At 37.1% G+C, this 20603-nt stretch overlaps 1 protein-coding gene and 1 non-coding gene across 2 annotated transcripts in view; one reads left to right on the top strand and one right to left on the bottom strand.

Moving 5' to 3' along the window:
* The window catches only part of Arhgap15 (Rho GTPase activating protein 15), a 594474-nt gene that overhangs the window by 301671 nt on the left and 272200 nt on the right, over positions 1–20603 (top strand). The gene's annotated exons all lie outside the window — the stretch shown is intronic.
* Positions 4975–5100, bottom strand: LOC127207769 (small nucleolar RNA SNORA40). The gene has a single exon (XR_007832976.1). It is a non-coding gene; the product is annotated as a small nucleolar RNA SNORA40 (small nucleolar RNA).

Here is a 20603-nt window from a genome sequence, read left to right as displayed (position 1 = left end):
GATATCTTGTTAATGGCTGAATATTCCACAGTCTCTTATTCTCTGCACCTTGACTAGATGTGAGTCCTTGTGTTAATTGCTATAGACTGCACAAGGATGCTTCTCTGATGAAGGCTGACAACTACAGAAATCCATGGATACTAATGACCAATCATGAAAGGACACTTTAGTGTCATGTCCATTTAACAGAGTAATAGCTATAAGATCACCCCTGGGGCTCACAACACAGGTTCTTAGCCACGATAACAGTGCCAACTTACAGAGGAGGCCCTAACACCAACAAGAATGTGGTTGGTTATCCATATGATATTAATGCCACCATTGCACATAAGTAGTCATGTCTTTCAGGTCCAGCCATTGCTGTAGAAGTCACAGTTGGTTAAGATTAGTGATTCTGTTTCTCCTCTGGTAGTATGTGTGCCATCTTTTAGTACTATGAAGGCTATGCAGTGAGCCTGAAATTTCCAGGTCAGTACCAGCTTGGTTTCTTCATGTGTGTGATATGTTCAGCAATGGAGTCTGAGTGTCAAGTTCTAGAGAATAACTAATGACATGGACAATAGCCTACTTGGGGGTCTATGGGACCTCCTTACCAATAACTCCAAAATAGCTAACTCATTCCTGGCATTGGGTTTTGTATTTATTATCCTGTAGTATTACGCAGATGCATTGTTGCCCTAGTATACAATAATTCCACTTAAATTCTTATTACAAATGTTTATGTATACATTTTAGGAAGCTTCCACAGTGGTAGGGTTCCATATGATTTTTTGAAATGTCTTTAGTTACTTATCTCCCTATACATTTTGCTATAGAATAAATACAGAATAGGCAAGTGTATAATCCCTCAGAGATTTAATTTTTAGCATATTTTTATTATTCAGTTAACTTTGGACATCATATATACCTTTTTAAAAAGTTTTATGTTTTCTTAAAGTATTTGGTGTGCCATGCTGAATAATGTCATTTAATTGCATGGCCATTTATTATCTTACAAAAATTAAAGTGGAAGTCTCTAAATGTCTTATTCCACAAAAGTCAATTCTGGTGGTGAGCTGTCAAACCTGCCTAGCTGGCTGCCATGTGCCTTTTATCCAAGGTACCATTTTATCTAGATGAGGTAATCTTAGCTGACCAAGGTATTAGTCATTTACTTAAACCAGAATCACCCTGATCCACTACATAGTTAGTGCCTAAGGGAAGTATGCATGACTTTTTGAAGCTTTCCCCTCCAACCCTAGAGATGTCCATGTTGACGTAGAGCTGAGCAAGTAAACAGCTGATTAAATGGAGGGAAAGCCCCAAAGAAAGCACCGATTTTATGTCCACATAGTAAAGAGAAAGGTTGACAGGTAGGGCACTCGCTTACTTTGGCCCTTCTAGAAGTTCCTGACAAAATAGGTTTATATTCAGAAAACAAACATTTGAAAATTATCCTGTACATAGAAGTAACAAGTCAGAGACGAGAAGACAAAGTGCACTCAGTATAATGATGCTGTGAAGCTGTAGGAGCCGTTTAAATGTAAAAGAATGATAGTGAAATAATAAGAATACATTTTAGGACCTGAGTCAGAGAGCTAGAGAACAGGGCACTTGCAGAGATTTCTGAACCCACAGCGTACAAACACTGGAGAAACAACTAGAACTCAGGCTGGCAAGGAAGAGTAAACTGTTCGGACAAGGGTTAACACTGTGGATTCTGTACTGAAAGAGCTTAATAAAGTGCTACAAGGTAGGGAAAATTTATTAACTGGTCTCGTTTCTTAAAGTAACCATTTCTACAGGTAGTAGAAAACAATGAAAGAAAGACCAGAGGTAAGAAAATACTGCAGCAGGCCAAGTGACAGATGTCGCAGGCCCAACTTAGCAGTGGGAACAGAGTCAGACTCCAAAGATTTCTGCAGCGGCAGGTTTTCCTAAAACATCTTGGAAGGATTCTTGACAGTTCCAAAAGTCCCATTTCTTCTGTGTCTTCAAAAATATATAAGATGGAATGTTCAGCAGAGTTTGTATGTAACCACTGGTTTTCAGAATTTACTACAGTCTTGATACACAAAACGGTGTCAAGGGACCAGTAGCAACCATGTCACCTGGGAGCTTGTTCATAGGAAAGACTGTATTCCCAAAACCCAACCTACCCCACACTCTCTAAGCAAAGATCGCATTTCTTTAAAAAGCATGATTTTATGATTTATTTATGTGTGTATATGCATATGGGTGCTCTAGAAAGCCAGAGAAGGACATCATCAGAACCCCTGGAGCTGTTTTTTCAGGCAGTTGTCGGTCATCGGATGTAGGTGCTGGGAACTAAACTCTAGTCCATGGGAAAGGTCACAAATGCAGCCATCTATCATTGCCAGGAGAATTCATTTTAATATTAAAGACACACACACATATACATATATACATATATATATATTAAAATTTGACAAATACTTTAACAGGTTACACGAAAAATAACTCCTGAAATGGATTTGCAAAAGGCCAGGCCCACAGCCCCTTTGGAACACTGTTCAATCTACCCTGCATAGTGTTGTTGAGTTGCCCATATCCTGACAATTGATGGTTTGGATGGTAAATATTCATTTCATCACTCCCTTGTAATTTGTGATCACACTCAAATTACTACAGAATCAGGAGTTGTGCTTCCTGTGCACATTTGCTTACACTAGAACCAACACTGCATCATGAATGCTGAAATGATGTGGAAAAGGACCACAGCAACAACACAAGAATGTTTCTAAAATTAAACTAAATTTCATCACAACAAACAGATAATAAATCAAACTTATCAGCAATTCAATGAAATATTCCACTAATGTCCTGGTATTCCACTAATTCCACGTGCAGAGTGGATCTGAAATTCTGTTTTTCCTATGCTAAGAACGTAAATCCTCTGATAGTTAATTCACTTCTCCAAGGGAAAGAATAACAATGGTTGATTCCTTCAGTTATTTAATTTTTTGTGTTGGTCTCGAGTTCTGCAATTCACTTCCCATCAACCTTTCAGGTTAGACATCTTAATCTGGATGATTCACAGCTCAGTTGCTGTATTCCTTACCTAGGGTTGTCTTATTAGCGTTTCGGTGGTGGCTGCCAAAACAATCAAAGCCCAACAAGCTATACTTAAATCAAATTGTTTGGGAAAGTTGCAAGGAAAGCAAAAATGGGCTCACATTTGAGTTCCCATAAACATTGGGCAAACTCAGAATGCTGTCTGTGTAAGCCTTCTAGTAGCACATGATTTCTGCTTTAGGAAAAACTGATAATCATTATTTCTGAGATAAAACATCACCTTGGGTGTATGAATCTAGAAACTAGACACCAAAATGGAATGGGCAAATGATAAATGTCTTCTCAATGAATGTTACTAAAATATTGTTCCTAAATATCAAGTTTCTTAAAATGTCCTCGTATAGTAAGAAGACAAGCACACTGCCTGGATAGACTCATATATTTAGTTTTATACTTCAGGACAACTTATACAGGAATATTTAATATTGTTTTTCTTAGTAAATGCCTGTGTTTGTTGTTGCTATTCCATTACTTATTTAATTTTTTTTCAAGAGAAAAGGTGGATGAAATTAGACATCTTGAGTTCAACTGAAGTCAAGTTTCCAGTTTTCAACACCATTTATTGTTGGTGACTGAACTTATACTTCTGAGAAAAGAAAATTACCTCATAGTCAAAAGAGCACAATTAATCACAAAAACAGATAAATTCTAAAATATAACAGGTTACAGGTTTTAAAGATAAACATTTCTTTTTTTTTATTTTTTATTATTAATTTATTCTTGTTTACATCTCAATGGTTATCCCATCCCTTGTGTCCTCCCATTCCTCCCTCCCTCCTCTTTTCCCCTTATTCCCCTCCCCTATGACTGTTCCTGAGGGGGATTACCTCCCCCTGTATACGCTCATATGGTATATACTCACTTATATCTGCATACTAGCCCAAGGGGCATGTCCCACGAAAGCCTTCACTTACCAGGAAACTGGGACATCCTATTGGGACTCTAGATGAGAGAAGCATGGGAGAATAGCAAAGTAGAAGGATCCAGAGGGTCCTAGAAACCTACAAGTAGAACATTATGATAGGCAGATTTGGGCCCAGGGGTCCCGCTCAAACTAAGGCACCAGCCAAGGACAATACAGGAGGTAAACTTTAAACCCCCTCCCAGATCTAGCCAATGGTCAGAACACTCTCCACAGTTGAGTGGAGAGTGGGATATGACTTTCTCACGTACTCTGGTGCCTCACATTTGACCATGTCCCCTGGAGGGGGAGATCTGGTGGCACTCAGAGGAAGGACAGCAGGTTACCGAGAAGAGACTTGATACCATTACTTATTTTAAAAGTGAGTATTACTGAATTCCATGGGAGGATTTGCCTGAGAACTTAAAAGTTTTGTTCAAATTATTTTCACTGGACACAGATCAGAATGTTAGTCAATAACCATTAGATATTAATCACAAATGAGTGGAAACATTAAAAATATTACCTCCTATATTGGCATTTCAGTGAACTTACATAATAATCGATTTAATTATAACCTCAATAAAATTTTATTCAAAGGATTCCTTTCCTATCCATCCAGGTCACTCTGGTTCAAGGGCTGAAAACAGCCCTTTCTCAAAGAACGGTGTTTACTCCAGTTGTGCTATTGGCCCTTTATGCTTTTACATTTCCTTGAATTAAAGATACATAGTCAAGACAACTTCAAAGACCTCCCCCCAGAGGAATTCTGGCCATTTATTCCAACAATTTCCTTTAGGAACCATTTTAAGATAGATCTCTTACTTGATGACACCCAGAGTCTCTGAGGACTAGCTTGGTCCTGTTCATTCCTAACACACCCAGGATACTAATCTGAATGCAGCATATGTGTGGGCTACACTGAGCCTTCCCAGGTGCCTTCAGCCCCAGACTCCTATTCAAGATGAGCTGCAATATAAACAACATCTTCCCTTTGTGTGATCTGATCTTGTATATATCAAAACTCATACTGAACAATGAATTCGCACTACAAAATAAGATTTATTTTGTTCCTGTCTAACCTGCCTTTGTCCACTAGTTGAACATACACACACACACACACACACACACACACACACACACACACACACACACACTATCCTATAATAAATAATCTTTATGATGTTATAAAAGTCATAATTTTCATGTTCTTCCAAGAAGCTATTAAACTGCCACCAGAAGAACATGCTGGAGCGCTAGAGTGTCTGCGTTTGCTGGTGTATATGGAACTTTGAATTGGAAAGAAAATGTTCTTCCCCTCAAAACTTTCACAAGTTGGCCTTTCCAGCAACAGAAGTTTTTCATTGCTTTAACGGTTTCTGGCTATGTTTTTAATATGACAAGCAGAAGCTTGCTTTTTTTATTAAATGCAAACTTTATAGAAAATTAAAGCATAAATGCACTCTTTATACTGCAGTTAGCAGTAGTAATTTGTGACAATCGAAGGCAAATCCATTCAGGGGAAAAAATTAAACCAAATCACTCCTCTAAATTATTGTTGCTTTCCTCCCTCCTTGTCTTGTAACTACTTCTCATCTTTGACTTTGAAACCCATCACATCAGTTTAAACTTGGTTCTTATTCCAGTGGGCTAATCCCTTTTCATAAATCATGCTCAAGCGCCGAGGTAATTTGCACATCGTTTAAAGAGTATTTGCTTTGAAATCTTCACCTCAAGCCCTTTTGTATATCCTTTCTCCCCAAAGATTTGTAGTATTTGTTTTGTTCTCTGAGGTATAAAAGACCTGGATAAACTTTATTCCTGTTGTTTCAAGATTAGTTAACTAAAATGCATATTAATTCAGCAGGGATGGGGACAAACCTCAGCAAAGATGATCACGCATGAGCCCCCCGGGAATAACAGCGTACAAAACCGTCAGTCTTCAAATCTCCTTGGACTTACTCAAAGGAGTAGTGGGGGATTTAGATTTCTAGAATATGTCTACATATGTAATTTCTTTGTTGTGGAGAACAGGAGCTATACTGATTATTCCTCCCCCAGAAAATTGATTCTAATTTATATTTGAAGAAAAATTAAGCTGTCTACAAAGTAGTTCTTCAAGAAGACAGAGAGAAAGTACAACAGGAAAGATACATTCAATACCAAACATTTTACATTTGCTACCAATTTTATTTACTTATTTATTTATTCATCTACTTATTTATTTATTTTCTTATTTCAACTCCCAAAATGAAGCTCAGCAGTAGAGAACATCTATTTCTTTTTCTCTACAGAAAGGTAAAATTGCACAGACTTGGCAAAATAAGAAATAGGCACATGTACGTATAGTTTGCTGTAATTTTTACATTTATAAACTCTCATTTTACCATTTCCTAGAAAACTCATCAGCTAATAATGGTTTCTATAGCACCGATTTCTGTGAGAATGTTATGTTTTTCCCTGATACTTTCTTCAACAGAAAATGACCAGAAACTTCTGGCACTTATGTGCTTATCTGGAAATGACTGAGTGGAATAGCAGATAATGAATCACTCACATGGGTTCACAGCCACCCACAGTCTTGTTCCACTTCTCTTCTTTACAAGTGTAGAAATAGATGGTTCCCTGGCCCTCAGGGTGCCAAACTTTGTGCCATTAGAAAACTCTGCAAGTAGCTTGATTTATCTTCTGCACTCAGTTAGCTAAGACCCAACTAAATAAAACTCAGCAGGAAGGAGCTTGACTTGTTAAACTTTTTTAAATAGGGAGATGCGACAATTACAACTTTCCTTCCCTGCTACTTGGGTTTCCATTGGATGTGAAGTCCCTTGTGAAAAATATTCAGATGAGATCCCAAATTATAGGTGCATGGCTGATGATGCTGACTCGTGAGTTTTCATTATACACAGAGGGTTGTCGGCTGCTTGCAATTAATCCAGGCACAATCTTCTTGGTACTTTGGGAAGAATGTGGAAAGCATAGCCATTTTATAAGTTGTAAACTCCTAAATTACCCTAAATTAGAGACACTATTAATCGGACACTTAAAGATAGGATCTGCCTATTGTGGAGGCTCATCTTCCCCTGATGGAGAAATCAATTAAATATTTAGGATGTGGAATACCTTCCAGGTTGGATAATGCATTTCATTTAAATTATGGTCCTCCAATCCAGAACATTCAAGGGGATCTTAACGGATGGAAGCACATTACTGTCTCTTGGATTGGGAGCATTAGCACTTTAAAAATGAATGTGCTTCCCACGATTTCCTATTTGTTCCACCAGCTGTTTGTCGATGTGCCAGATAAACAGTTTAAAGACAAGTATGTAAAAGATGCATGTGTAACGCGCTCTGTGATGAGGTGCACCCTTATAGGAATGGTCGTCAATGATGTCCTTGTCGGATTTATTTCTTTATCAGTGCTCCAACATCAGTAAATGAGCAGGCTCATTGGATCATAGGACAGTGGAGAGAAATGTACAAGTGAGGCAGTTAGAACCCTTACGAAAGTTCTATTTACTTAATTGTTCTAATTGTTTATCATGTTTTCATATAATTTATCTTAATAAATAAATCATAAGTTATTGCTATCTGAAAATTCCAGGACAAGAAGGTGGAATTTGAGACAAGGTTAGGCATTTTCACTGAATAACTATGTAAAATGGGTAGAATCCTTTCGTTGTCGTTCGTGGATTATGCCTATGTCACATCATGAGCAGTATTTTGAAGAACAAAGTTGTCATGTCTTCTACAGCAGAGAAATACTATATAGAAATAGTTTGAAATGCTTATCAGCACTAAGCAAGAATCTGAACCATAAAGGGATCTTTCTTTTGATCCTGTTACTTATTATATAAGATGTGATTGTTGCCTCCCTTTTATGTATTTACTGACGTGCCATTAATGTGCCTAAAGTTACACCAAGGAAGCCAAGAGCAAATCTGAAACCAACTAGCATCACATTCTAACTCTACCACTGTGTTCTGTGATACTCCTGATTTGAGGTCTGATGCAAAGGAATCCTGTAACCTATCACCTCTCACATTCACTCCCTTCATCTCGCTAAGGCTCTGTTTTGTATATTTTTAATGAAATAACAATAGTACCTAACTCACAGTTATTTGGAAGCATAAAACAGGTTCAGTAATTTATAGGAGGGTATGACTCGATAAAGGTTAATAATAGGATTAGCATAAGTACTTTGCAAAGTGCTGATAATTTAGTTAACAAAGGGGTACCATAATGATAAATGACAAAATCTGCATAAATTACCGTATTTTCAAAAATCGCCTTAGGATTTTGAAGGCAAAAGTTTATCGAGTGCCTTACTAAAGACTAAATTTCTTGGTGTGTGTTGTATATCTACCTTCATTAATTTTCCATATGCAAAGTCTTAACATAAATGTATTAGTAGACTAAGTTTGAACAAATTTACCCAATGTGAAAAGGGGCTGTGAAGATGGGTATCACAGTATTTGTTTCTAGGGAGAAGATCTTCATTACAAATCTGGTAGACTGGGCTCCTCATTGCGCATGCCTTGTTACTCGCTCTCCGGGAGAGCAGAAAAGCTGTGTTACTAGCACAATTCTGTAACCAGAATTGCCATAATTTTGGGTGCTACGCTTCGGAAATAAATACGGAATTACAAGGCTCAGTGAACCTGAAAGAGTTTAACTTTAAAAGAATTATTTGTTAGCATTTTGATGGGGAGTGAAAAAAAAGAAAAGAAGGCAAATTGATCTTTTCAATGTTAGGTGGAAAAAATGTCTCAGGAGGCTTCCTCTGTAATCACTGTCATTGGGAAGCTCAAGGACTCTTATTTGCTAGTAATTGATACCTACTCTTCAGTTTGAAGTATAGAAGACAACTGATGCTTTAAGGGATTGTCTAGAGAAAAAAAAACTAGTCTTCAGTTTTCACAACTGAACTAAGTGCGTAGTAAACCAGGGCAAAGTCACACATAGATATCATTACTTTCGCAACGTTTGGAAGGCTATGCAGATAATATCTGAATCTTCTATTGAAACCAATATTACTTGCCTAGCAATGTGAATTACCTGGCTAGAAAGGGATTCTTACTAGCAACCTGCTGAGTCTATCCTAGTGTTGCTTGCTATGTACACATTTTAATATATTGGATAATTAATTAGGGAGCTCATGTAAGGGCAGACTGATTCTCTCTCTCTCTCTCTCTCTCTCTCTCTCTCTCTCTCTCTCTCTCTCTCGCTCCTCCTCCTCCTCACTCCTCCCCTCTCTCCGCTCTCTCTCTCCTCTCTCCTCCTCTCTCTCGCCTCTCTCTCTCTCTCTCTCTCTCTCTCTCTCTCTCTCTCTCTCTCTCTCTCAGTAGTCATTAATTGCCACTCTCTGTAATGGGTAGGGAACCATGTGATTTCCCTTACTCATAATGTCATGTCAACTGATGGAGTCATTGCTTAGGCGACCTTATGGTTGAGATTTTATGTGTATAGCTTTCCTGTCCTGCAGAGAAGATACAATTGAACAGCAGACTTTCTGGGTCTCTGGCTCTTATAATTATTTGCCCTCTCTTCCATGACATTTGATGCTCTCTGAGCCTTACATGCAGGAGCTGTTTATAGATATATCAATTTGGACTTAGTACCTTACGGTCAACTGTTCTCTTTGTTGTTACTGAAGATGCAACCCTCCAGATACAATCTGGATCTGAATCATAAGCCTTCTTCCTAAGGACTAGCTTTCATACTGGAAGGGGCCATGCAAGCTGCCAAAGGAGAAAAGCAATTAATAGTTCTACCCAACTATGACACCTACAATCTACAGCAATGACTAGCATAACAGGACATCCCCCAAAGTGCAGTAGTGGCACTTAACTCATGGTGATAAGCAACAGCTGTCTATGTGGACTTAAGGCCCACTCAAAAGAAATCCGTGCCTGGTACTAGAAACCTAGATAACCATCTGTAGGCTGGGAGGGCCATGGGACCTATAGGAAAACTTACTACTACCATTTCCCCAAGGCAGTATAATCTCCAATTGTGTATTGAATACGCATCATCACACCCACAGATAAGTGTAGTGTCCACCTTCATAAAAGAAGATTCCTTTTATTTGTTATCCTGTGTAATTTTAAAGGAAGAAATGGCAGACATATCATCAATACAGTGGGACAAGTTAGTTAGAGATAGTAGAAAATGTTTAAGATTATTACAAATTAAATATTTTCAATTTTTCTATTGTCTTAACATGTTAAAATAAGTTTGGAAACAATATGATACAAAAAAAGCAAAGTGATATGGCAAATTAAATTTTCATAAAGAAAAATTTTTTCTTACATGACAAACAATTTTTATCAAGTTTTACATATTATCAATGCTAAATAAAATATAAACAACATATGTACTGTGAGTAGTTTAAAATATGCAGCATATATCTTCATCCTACTATTCAAACACTATATTAAATTCATTCTTATTTGCAGAAAAAGAAATTCATATAATTAGTTAGTTTTAAAGTCTAAATTAAAGAGTTTACCTTGGACTACCCAGTGATCTTTAGGCTTTCTACATTTATTTCTTATCTTTTGCCCTATAGTGTGTGTGTGTATGTGTGTGTGTGTGTATAGCACATAAAAATAAAGTTTCAAGGCCATATTGGCAGATGGAAAAAGCACAAATGTCAAGAAAAGTTGATTATGAAATAAATATATAATAACAAAATTAAACTTTACCATTTATTGATTTAACAGATGGTGAGTAAAACAGTAGAAACAACAAAAGTCAAAATGTAATCTGAGTTTTGAAATTGGTGAGGTAATTTTGTATACTTGATTAGACATTTGCTACTTAGTACTTTTAATTTTAGGAAAGTCTCACCTCAGATCACAAATAATTAAAAAATTGTATTTAAATAAGTCTATTCTGAAATTTAAAAAGAAATAAATATTTTTACCAGAATGTAAATTTACTCTTCGATTAACATTCAAAAAATTAAAAAGTATTTTATCAATTATTGAATATACATTATTAACACTCATATCCTTACTATAAAACCTACATTTTATTTTTAAGTATCCCACAAAATATAAAATAAGTAATTATCATCTATACTAAAGTTAAAAAAATTAATCCTAGATACAAAAACTGAATAGAATGTAGTAACAAAAATTTAACTAAAGCTCTCCAGGTAACTTACCTATTAAGCTTTTTCTTTTTCTTTTATTAGAAACTAATAAAGTGAATATAAGAATAATAGTATGCAACTAACAAAATATTCAGAAACACGTGTATAACATGTTAAATTTTATTATGAAAAAAGGAAAATAAAAAGACCACCGCACTAAATTATATATATATATTTCATTTTTCTTTTTTTGGTTTCTCGAGACAGGGTTTCTTTGTATATCCTTGGCTTCCCTAGACTTGCTTTGTAGACCAGGCTGGCCTTGAACTCACAGAGATCCACCAGCCTCTGCCTCCCTCAGTGCTGGTGTTACAAGTGTGCACCCTTATGCCTGGCTTAAATATATGTTTAATTTTTAATTTATCTTTTTAAAAAATTTATATGATGGGTGTTTTGCCTGCACATATGTCTGTGCACCGCATGTTGGCATGGTGCCCATGTAGCCCAGAAAAGGATGTCAGAGTCCCTGGAACTGCAGCTACAGACAGCTGTCAGACACCATGTGGGTGCTGGAGCCTCTGGTAGAGCAGTAGCAAGGGGTCTTACACCATCTCTCTAGCCTTACAAAAGGTATACTTAAATGGCTAAAAAGAATTAAGGAAACCAAAACTCTGAAGTGAGAATGATAAAAAATGAAAAAGCATCCCTTGGAATGTTTCCTTGGAAAATAAATAATTTTATTAAGGATTAAATTATAACAACTCTGAAAAAATCTAAGCTAAAAGAGCATAAACTATGAAGTAAAAATAATATACATATATACATATATATATATATATATAATCTAATTTCAACCAAACTATATAAAAGATTTTTTCTGATAGTTTGAAAAATAACCAAAATAATTCAGAAAAGATAGAATATCTGAATATATACCAAAATCTGCTTCAAAAAATAACAAGTACAAAAATATATTAGTGAGTGATGTTAGTCTTCTGAAGAAAAGATTGTTTCTACTCCATTTCAAATCATGCAAATAACCTGAGGAAAATCTTCAAACACACGAGGAACTAAATAAACAGTAACAGAGACTGCAGCCACCACTGCAGCGCAGTGACATGAGCGGCTCGATGCAGGCTGAACCGTCATTTGTGGTCAGAGCTTCACACCTGCTTTGCAAGCTGAAGGAAGAGAGTTCTGCAGGCCCGTTCACTGACCTTTCAAACACTATCAACTATGTGTTCAGGGAGCCATGTGGGGTGAGTGGGTTCCTATGGAAAGGCTAGTGATCCTAAGCCATGGGAAAGAAGTCTGAGCATTGTTGGTGCTCTGACAGTTGAAAATGCATCTCTACAATAAAGAATTAGCAGTTCTGGGTTTTGTCAATTAAAGTCACCAAGATAGATATCACTTGGATGAACAGTGTCAGAGGGGGGAAATGAATTCCTTTCGTCTTAATGACTTCCTGTGCTTTTTCTGTGCTTTGAAGTTAAGATGCTGTTCCTTTGGCGTCGCACAGCAGCTGAGTTTGGTAAAGAGAAACCATTTTTATAGTGCTTGCAATGCATTGTGTGGGAGCAGTTTGAATAAGAGATGATTAGTGGGGCTGGAGAGATGGCTCAGTGGTTAAGAGTGCCACCTGCTCTTCCAGAGGTTCTGAGTTCAATTCCCAGCAACCACATGGTGGCTCACAACCATCTATAATGTAATCTGATACCCTCTTCTGCAGATAAAGCACTCATATGCAATAAATAAAATAAATAAATCTTTAAAAAAAAAAAAGAGATGATTAGTAAAGATGGCGGTACTTAACCTCTTAGAAATTTATCCATTAGGTTAACTCTCTCTCTCTCTCTCTCTCTCTCTGTTCATTTATTCATTTGTTTATTCATCTATCTATCTATCTATCTATCTGTCATCTATTTATTTATCCAGGCATTTATTTTATTGGAAACAATTGACTAGGACAAGAGTTATGATTTTGGTCCTCAGTTGCATCATTGAGATTTTTTATACCCATGTAGTAGTTTTTCAGATTGCTACTAACCTAGGTTATAGGAGGATGGAACCACCTTAAAGACTGCTTCCTGGACCAGTGAGGGGTTTCAGATGAAGGTGTGAGATCTTCAAGGAAGGCATAGTGACAACCCTTGGAGGGAGCTCTCAGTGAGGTTCAGGAAGGCTGCTATGTTGTTGCCAAGTGTATGGAAAAACCCAAGTTCAAAACTTGCTTCTAGCAGCATGCAGTCCATGTTCAAGAGTCAAGATATTTATGTATTAGAAAAATGACCGAAAATGGACCTGGTTTTAAAAAGAGAATGCTTCATTTACAATTTATTATTTACTATATACCATATACCTTTTTCCTCCATTTCTAAATATAAGCATGAAATAAGTCGTGATAGTTCATTTAAGAGTATTTATTAAAAATGTAAAATACTACCTTTCCACATGTCTAATCAATGTGTATAATTCATTGTATCATAATAATGTATATATTATTATATAATGTGTATAGTTATGAGTGCAATTATCATGATATATTAATGTTTACCTCTATTACAGATACCACCTTTCTATGAAGCTGTTTAGAAATAGGCAAATTGTACACTGAAAGCCTTAAGATAGTTGTACTCTTCACACTTCATTATATTTTAATTTTAGAAATCAATTTGGCAAAATCTGTAATAAAATGTTTTGATCGTAATGAAGAATTTGAAATTATCTACTTCTACCAGCGGCCATTTGTTAAAAACAATCAGCTTGCATCCAAGAGTTCTGTGATATGTGAACATGAAACGAAAAGTTGCATATCAATGTGTGTGGCATACTGTACTGGAGAGAGGATGGGAGATGAAGCGAGCTTTGCACAAACTACAGAAGTAGGAGCTGGTATGCCTGGTAGAATGAATCCTTGCACCAAGTTAGGGCTCTTCAAATTTGTAATAAGCAAGTAATGAATAAGTGTTATGAAATAAAAACGCCAAGGAAATGTACCAAGTAACAACTTCAACATGTACCAACTCTAGTACAGTTACCTGGTACCCTGTATTGATTATATGTTTTCTAGTTATTTCCACAAAATATTGTTTTTTATTTCAAACTCAAAAGAATACAGAAATGTAATATAGCTGCAAAAGATGGACAACACTGCCGTGGGAGTGACATCTCACAAAGATCCACTGTGCTGTGCTCCGGAGCACTGGGTTCTTCTCTACTGTAAGCTAAAACCCAGTCCAGCTCACAGTGGATTCCACAGCCTGTGACATGTGACTACAATGGAGATGCTCTACTAGACATTCTCATCACTTGTTTCATACATCTTATGCATTTTTAAAAGAACGAATTGGGTATGGTTAAAACGTAAATATTCAAGGTTGAAGACACAATCTCGTGTCAAAGACACAAAGGCTTAAAAGTCAAACTATACACATAATTTTAAATCAGAATCTACATTTTACACTAGCCAGACCTCTTCTATGAACTACAAATTGAGCTTTGCTTGCTGTGCTAATTTAGTTAACGTTATTATCCTCTTCGATATTTTTCTCTGTCTGGATTTCATCCAAGAAATGACAAATATTCTTAGATTTTTTTTTTAACCTACACTTTTATCTTATATATGTAATTCTTTTTAACTTAAAAATAACTTTTTAATTTATGTGTGTAATTCTGTCTTGGATAATAATAATAAGATGGAAAAGAGGTGGAGAACCAAAACATTACCATTTTAGAGGATGTTTGGGGTCAGGGAACAGAGTAGGGATGACCATGTGTCATGTCAGGGTGGGGAGAAGTGTGACATGTGCAGGGCAGACGCGGCAGACAGGACACGTCAACAGACAACAGCCCCCTCAGCTCATCTTACCTTTATTTGAAGTAAAGATAGTCTATGATGTAAGAGCATCTTTCACTTTAGGCACCCCATAGGGTGGGCAAGATAAGGATCATCATAGCCGCAAACTTAAGATCTCTACAAGGAGTGGAAATACGTATTATTTGTTTATTGTTTAAATGTTATAAGGTCAATAGAAAAGCTAGATTATTTTAATTTTGCTACAATTAGGTAAATATTGCTTTTATTCCACTAGCAAAAAGAAGAAAAATAAAGGAGTAAAACTGAAAGATAACATATCTAAGAAAAGTAGTAAGTTTACTTTTTAAAAATTGGCTGATTAAAAAAAATAAGTATTTTTCTCAATCTTCTTTTCTTCAGCATGATCCATATTATGCATGTCTGTAATAAAAAATTAACTATTTGTCCAATTGAAGGTACTGTTTAATTTTGCTTCTGAAATTGTCTGTATGTTCAACTCCCTTTTGGGGTGTCTTTTTTGCATAATATGTTAAACACATAAGTACTAACACTACCTCCTCCAATGGAGGGTCACCATTTAAATGGCCTGAACAACAGGTACATGTGTTTGTAAAGCTGTTTGTAGTAAAATGTGTGCTATAAACTGAAGTTGTCAGCTCAGTCCCATTCTGCAAGGATGTGGTTTGGGTTTTTTTTTTTTTTTTTTTTTTTAATATATTAAATTTTCTTGGTTTTGTGATTGAAGTTTGTCTTTACAAAAGTATGTAGGTCGTAGGGGGCTCCCAAGAAGTGTTTCTTATATGCCGTTTCTTCTCTAAAGATAAGGACATTACCTGTTCCCAGTGTGTTTCACTGTTCTGTGTGCCTGGCTGTACATAAAATTAAACCACATGAGCTACTTCCTCCAAAATTGCCTTCTATGCAAAAAGTGTTGGCTCTAAAGCCCAGGTCACACACAATGAGGATGGAAGGTAAAGGAAGCCACACATAAACAACTTCCTACTTTATTATTTTTTTAAAGACAAAATTAATACTGATTATATCTAGGGCTGAATAGAAAAGCATAGCCACTCTTAGCAAGTGCCTGGGAATATAAGTGGACGAATGGATGAGCAGAGGCTTCTTAGAGGGCTGATGTGCTGGCTCAAGTCATTCTGGGAAGAAGAAACCTTCAGTTGAGAAAATGCTCCTACCAGATTGTTCTGCGGGCAACCCTGTAAAGCATTTTCTTGGTTGGTGACTCATGTGGGAGGACCCAGTTCACAGTGGGTTCTGCTAGCCCTGAGTAGGTGGTCCTAAGTTGTGTAAAAACGCACATTAGGAGGAGCAAGGCAGTGTTCTTCAATGGCCTCTGCTCCAGTTCCTGCCTCCAGGTGCCTGCCTTGAGTTCCTCAGTGATGGAGTATGACGTGAGAGCTAAAAGAGGAAATGAACCCTTTTTCTCCAAGCTGTTTCCGGTCATGGCAACGCTAACTGAGGCAGACGGATAGAGAGACTGAGAGATGGACTGACAGACCAGCAGATAATGTCAAAAGGGGATTGGTTTACACAACTGTTCAGGCTCACTAAGCATATCTGGGGACCACAGGATAGGTAGTCAGAAAAGGAAGATGAAGTCAAGTAGGAAGCCACAGATCATGGCTGAATGAAGCGCCTTGTCAGAAAAGGAAGGTCAGCCACAGCACGGACTTACCAGCCGGAATTGCTAGAATCTCGGAGCTCACAAGTTTTTTGAGTCCTGAAGGAGCTCATCTGGCTGACCATGATGTAATCTCTGATTAATTCACAGTCAGCTGATTAGAGACGTTTATTTCCTCTAGTGGTCCCTTCACAGCATCACCTACATTAATGTGTGAGTGAATAACTAGGGTCTGTAGCTTAGCCCACCTAGGACGACACGTTAAAAAGCCACCACAGTGCAGCCACTTGCCTAGTATCTAAGCTGAACCTAGATCTGGTTCTCCTGCGCAGCAAACCCAACAGGCATCACAGGTTTCCTTCTTCTATTCTTAAAGACAACTCCAACTGAAAAATTTTTAACCATATATCACTCTCTTAAAAAAGGATTTAAAATAACCTATAGGGGATTCAGTGCCTATAAATGGGATTTTAGTTTAATCTAGACTGTGCACGTACTTTTGGTTTGGTGGGGCTTGTGACAGAGAAGGTCAGCCTGCCTAGAAGAACTTCCAGAACTATTTTCCTAGAAAATCCCATGCTTACCCTTCCAGAATAAACCAGCACACCTAGTTTATTAAGTTGATATTTAAGAGAATCGAGGTCAATGATGATTTATTTGTTCAATATTATTTATTTTAATAGTAATTCAGGAGATATAATTTGATGTAAATAAAGAATAGAGTGAAATACAGCGATGTGGTCGGAACATGGATATCTAAATGTGAGCAAGAACGAAGTATATTAATGATTGATGACATTCAATAGCATAACCTAAAAGAAAATTTTATGAACAAGGCAAACAGTGCCTCAAAAAGCACACATAAATAAATAAACCAACTCTATACATTGATGTCATCTTGGAAAAACTATGCTTACTCTTGCCAGACAAGTTATTTATATCTCTAAATATAAATGACAAATTTCTATGACAATTTCTAGTCAAGACAACTTCTGTTCCAGTGGAAATGATGTCACCAAGCCTAGTGCTGCCTCTTTACTTGCTGATAGTCAAAACATCTCAAAACGTTTGTGTTGTAGCATGATGGCATATCCAGAGATTGCTATTATAGGCTATACTTTACAATGTGCCTTCGTTATTTCTGTCTTCCTCACAGAGAATCAGGGTACCAAAATCTACTGTTATTCTTTAGATTGCTATATGAACTTCAAGCTTTTTAATTGGAGAAATTGCTTTATATTATGGTAACTCTTTTTCATAATAAAATATTTGTTATAACAGTTTTTATTTTAAGCTTTAAAAATATTCTCTTGATATTGTTCCTTCGGGTATATGAAATGGTTTTTATCCTGATGTGTCTGCCTGCTACCCAATGCTATTGTCCTTTCCTCATCCTTATTTTCTCCTTTCCTAATCTCCCCAGTTGTGCTTTATTTTATTTTATTTTCTGTGTTTTCCAAAGTGCGTTTTAAAATACATTTTAATGAAAACTAAACAAGCTGTCCAAGATGAAAGGAGCAAAAAGAATGGGAGCAAGAAGGCGAGTGTTGGTATTTTTTACATTACTTTCTGCAGGTCTCCTGAGGTGGACTAAACCCTATCACATATACTAAGGCAGTAAAATCATATCAAAACAAAATTTGGGGAATTAAGAACTCTGAAGTCTGGGGCCTGGAGAGATGCCACAGTGGTTAAAAGCACTTGATGTTCTTGCCAAGGACCTAGGTTCAATTCTCAGCACCAACATGGCAACTTACAACCATCTGTGACTCCAGTTCCCCAGGATATAGTGCCCTTTTCTGGCCTCTGTGGGCTCCAGTGTGTATCTGATGCATAGATATCTATGCAGGCAAACACTGATAAACATGAAATAAAAATAAACGAATTTTAAAGCACGCTGCAGACCTTGAATGAGAGGTTATTCTTGTGCTCTTGATTTTTTAAGTGGTACCCATGTCAACCAGTGACAGTATATTCCATGTAAGCAGCATATGTGTGGTTTCACACTGTGGCTGATGCAGTGTTTGCAAGGCCCCCATTTGTACTTAGTCTAATAGAAAGGAAAAACATTGCATTTTCCTAGCTTAAAAGTCAAAATGCTGATTAGTTACATATAGCTATCACAAAATCCTTCTTTCTCTGTCTCTCTCTGTCTCTCTCTGTGTCTCTGTCTCTGTCTCTGTCTCTCTCTCTCTCTCTGTTTGTGTGTGTGTGTGTGTGTGTGTGTGTGTGTGTGTGTGTGTGTGTGTGTGATTGCACTTGTGCCATGATGCATATGTGAAGGTCAGAGAACAACTTGTGGGGAATTGGTTCCCTCCTACTAGTAAGTGAATTCTGGAATCAAACTCAGGTCCTTAGGCTGCATAGCAAGCACATTTACCCACTAAGCCATCTTTCTGGTCCATAGAATGTTTAAAAATAGATTTCTTTTTTGAATGCTAATCAGGGGACAAAACTATAAATTTTGTAAAACATTTTCTCTCCTTATGATGTGACAATCATTTTAAAAAGACACAGAAGATTACCCTTTGTTGTATTAGCTGCAGTGATGATATTCATAATTTGCTTTAATCCTCAATCTACAGGTAGGACAGAAATTTTTTAAGCTCAAATCCCACCATTTCTATAGTGTTCTTCCATGAAGAAAACAGAAACCCCACCTTCTTTCTGTGGCTAAGAACATCAGGTCTGTCTTAGGAACCTACCAGATTCCACAGAGTTTGGGGTCAATAAACTGGGTCCTTAAAGAGTAATGATTTAATATGGAAACCAAGATCTTAATTTAATTCCTTTCATTCCAAATGTTTTGTCAATTTCTATGCAGTGTGCCGTCTCCTCGTGGGGGAGTGTGGGTGGAGGTGAAGCTGGAGTTCAGCAAATCTTTACACACTAGGAAGGTTTCTCAGAACTGAACTTTTATTTTGATTGGCTATTGTGCTCTCCCTCTGTTACAGTTCCCTTCTTCTATATAGGAGGCTAAATCATTTGGGCCAAACAATACAATGTGGTTGGAAACAATTGGCTTTTATGGGCACAATCTTATTCTTTCCATCTCTATTTTTTTTTTTTTTTAATGTGAAAACCCAGCCAAGTTTTTTTCACCCAAAACTATGCAATTTCCCAAAATTCATGAAAAAGACAGCTTGGTGTGTGTGTGTGTGTGTGTGTGTGTGTGTGTGTGTGTGTGTGTGTGTGTGTGTGTATGTGTTCATGTATCTGTGTTTGTGTGTGTATATGCGTGTGTGTGTGCATGTTTCAATTCTTGCTTATGAAAAAAAAAAGAACTGGTTGTATAAATCCAGCATATATATTTGGACACACATGCATGTGCTGTGTTTTGAGCATTCTGCATGACAGACTTAGTCTTCCAGTTTAACTCTTCAAGTCCTTAAGTCCTGGGCAGAGCCTCATACTTGAGGCATTGTCAGATGCATAGCAGGTAGCTAAGGGAGCCACAGTTTGGCCTTTTCCATCTTCGCTTTCATGCTCACATTTGCAAAAGGAAGTAATTTTCATCCTGCAGATACCCTAGAGGGGCTCATCTGCCGTAACTCTCTTCTATATCCGAGAAGTTTCTTTGGGAGACTCACGTTCTCCGATGCCAGATGGTTGATGCCATCCTACAAGACCATATTTTGAGCAAGGAAAACCAGTTTAGCAGGTAGATGAAGTGACTGTTAAAATTGTGGCACTTCCAGAACCAGTGACGGCAAAATGTGCTTGCCATCACGAGTTCACTCTGCACACAAGGATGAATGAAATGGGTATGGCTTTCCTTTTACTCTAAGAACTGGGCACGGATGCTTCCTGACAAGTATTAAGAGAAAAAAGGAAAAAAAAAAAAGATACTAAAGGGCCAAGTAGCACACAGCTCAGTGGCCTGAAAATATCTACTCTTGCTGCATTAAGCAGCATTGTTTTCCTTCATCATCTAACACAAGCCAGGGATGCTTTCTAACCCAAGTACAGGCCTGAAAACGTGAAATTAAGGCAGCAGATTGTTCAGTTCCCTGGTGTGGTTTCTTTGTTCCTCTAGTTGGTGTGATGACTCTAGGCAGTGTCTAAAATGAGT

This window comes from Acomys russatus, chromosome 24 (assembly GCF_903995435.1).
Source record: "Acomys russatus chromosome 24, mAcoRus1.1, whole genome shotgun sequence".
Classification (NCBI taxonomy): Eukaryota; Metazoa; Chordata; class Mammalia; order Rodentia; family Muridae; genus Acomys; species Acomys russatus.
The sequence above is the reverse complement of the archived record's forward strand: the minus strand, read 5'-3'. Positions and strand labels throughout refer to the sequence as shown.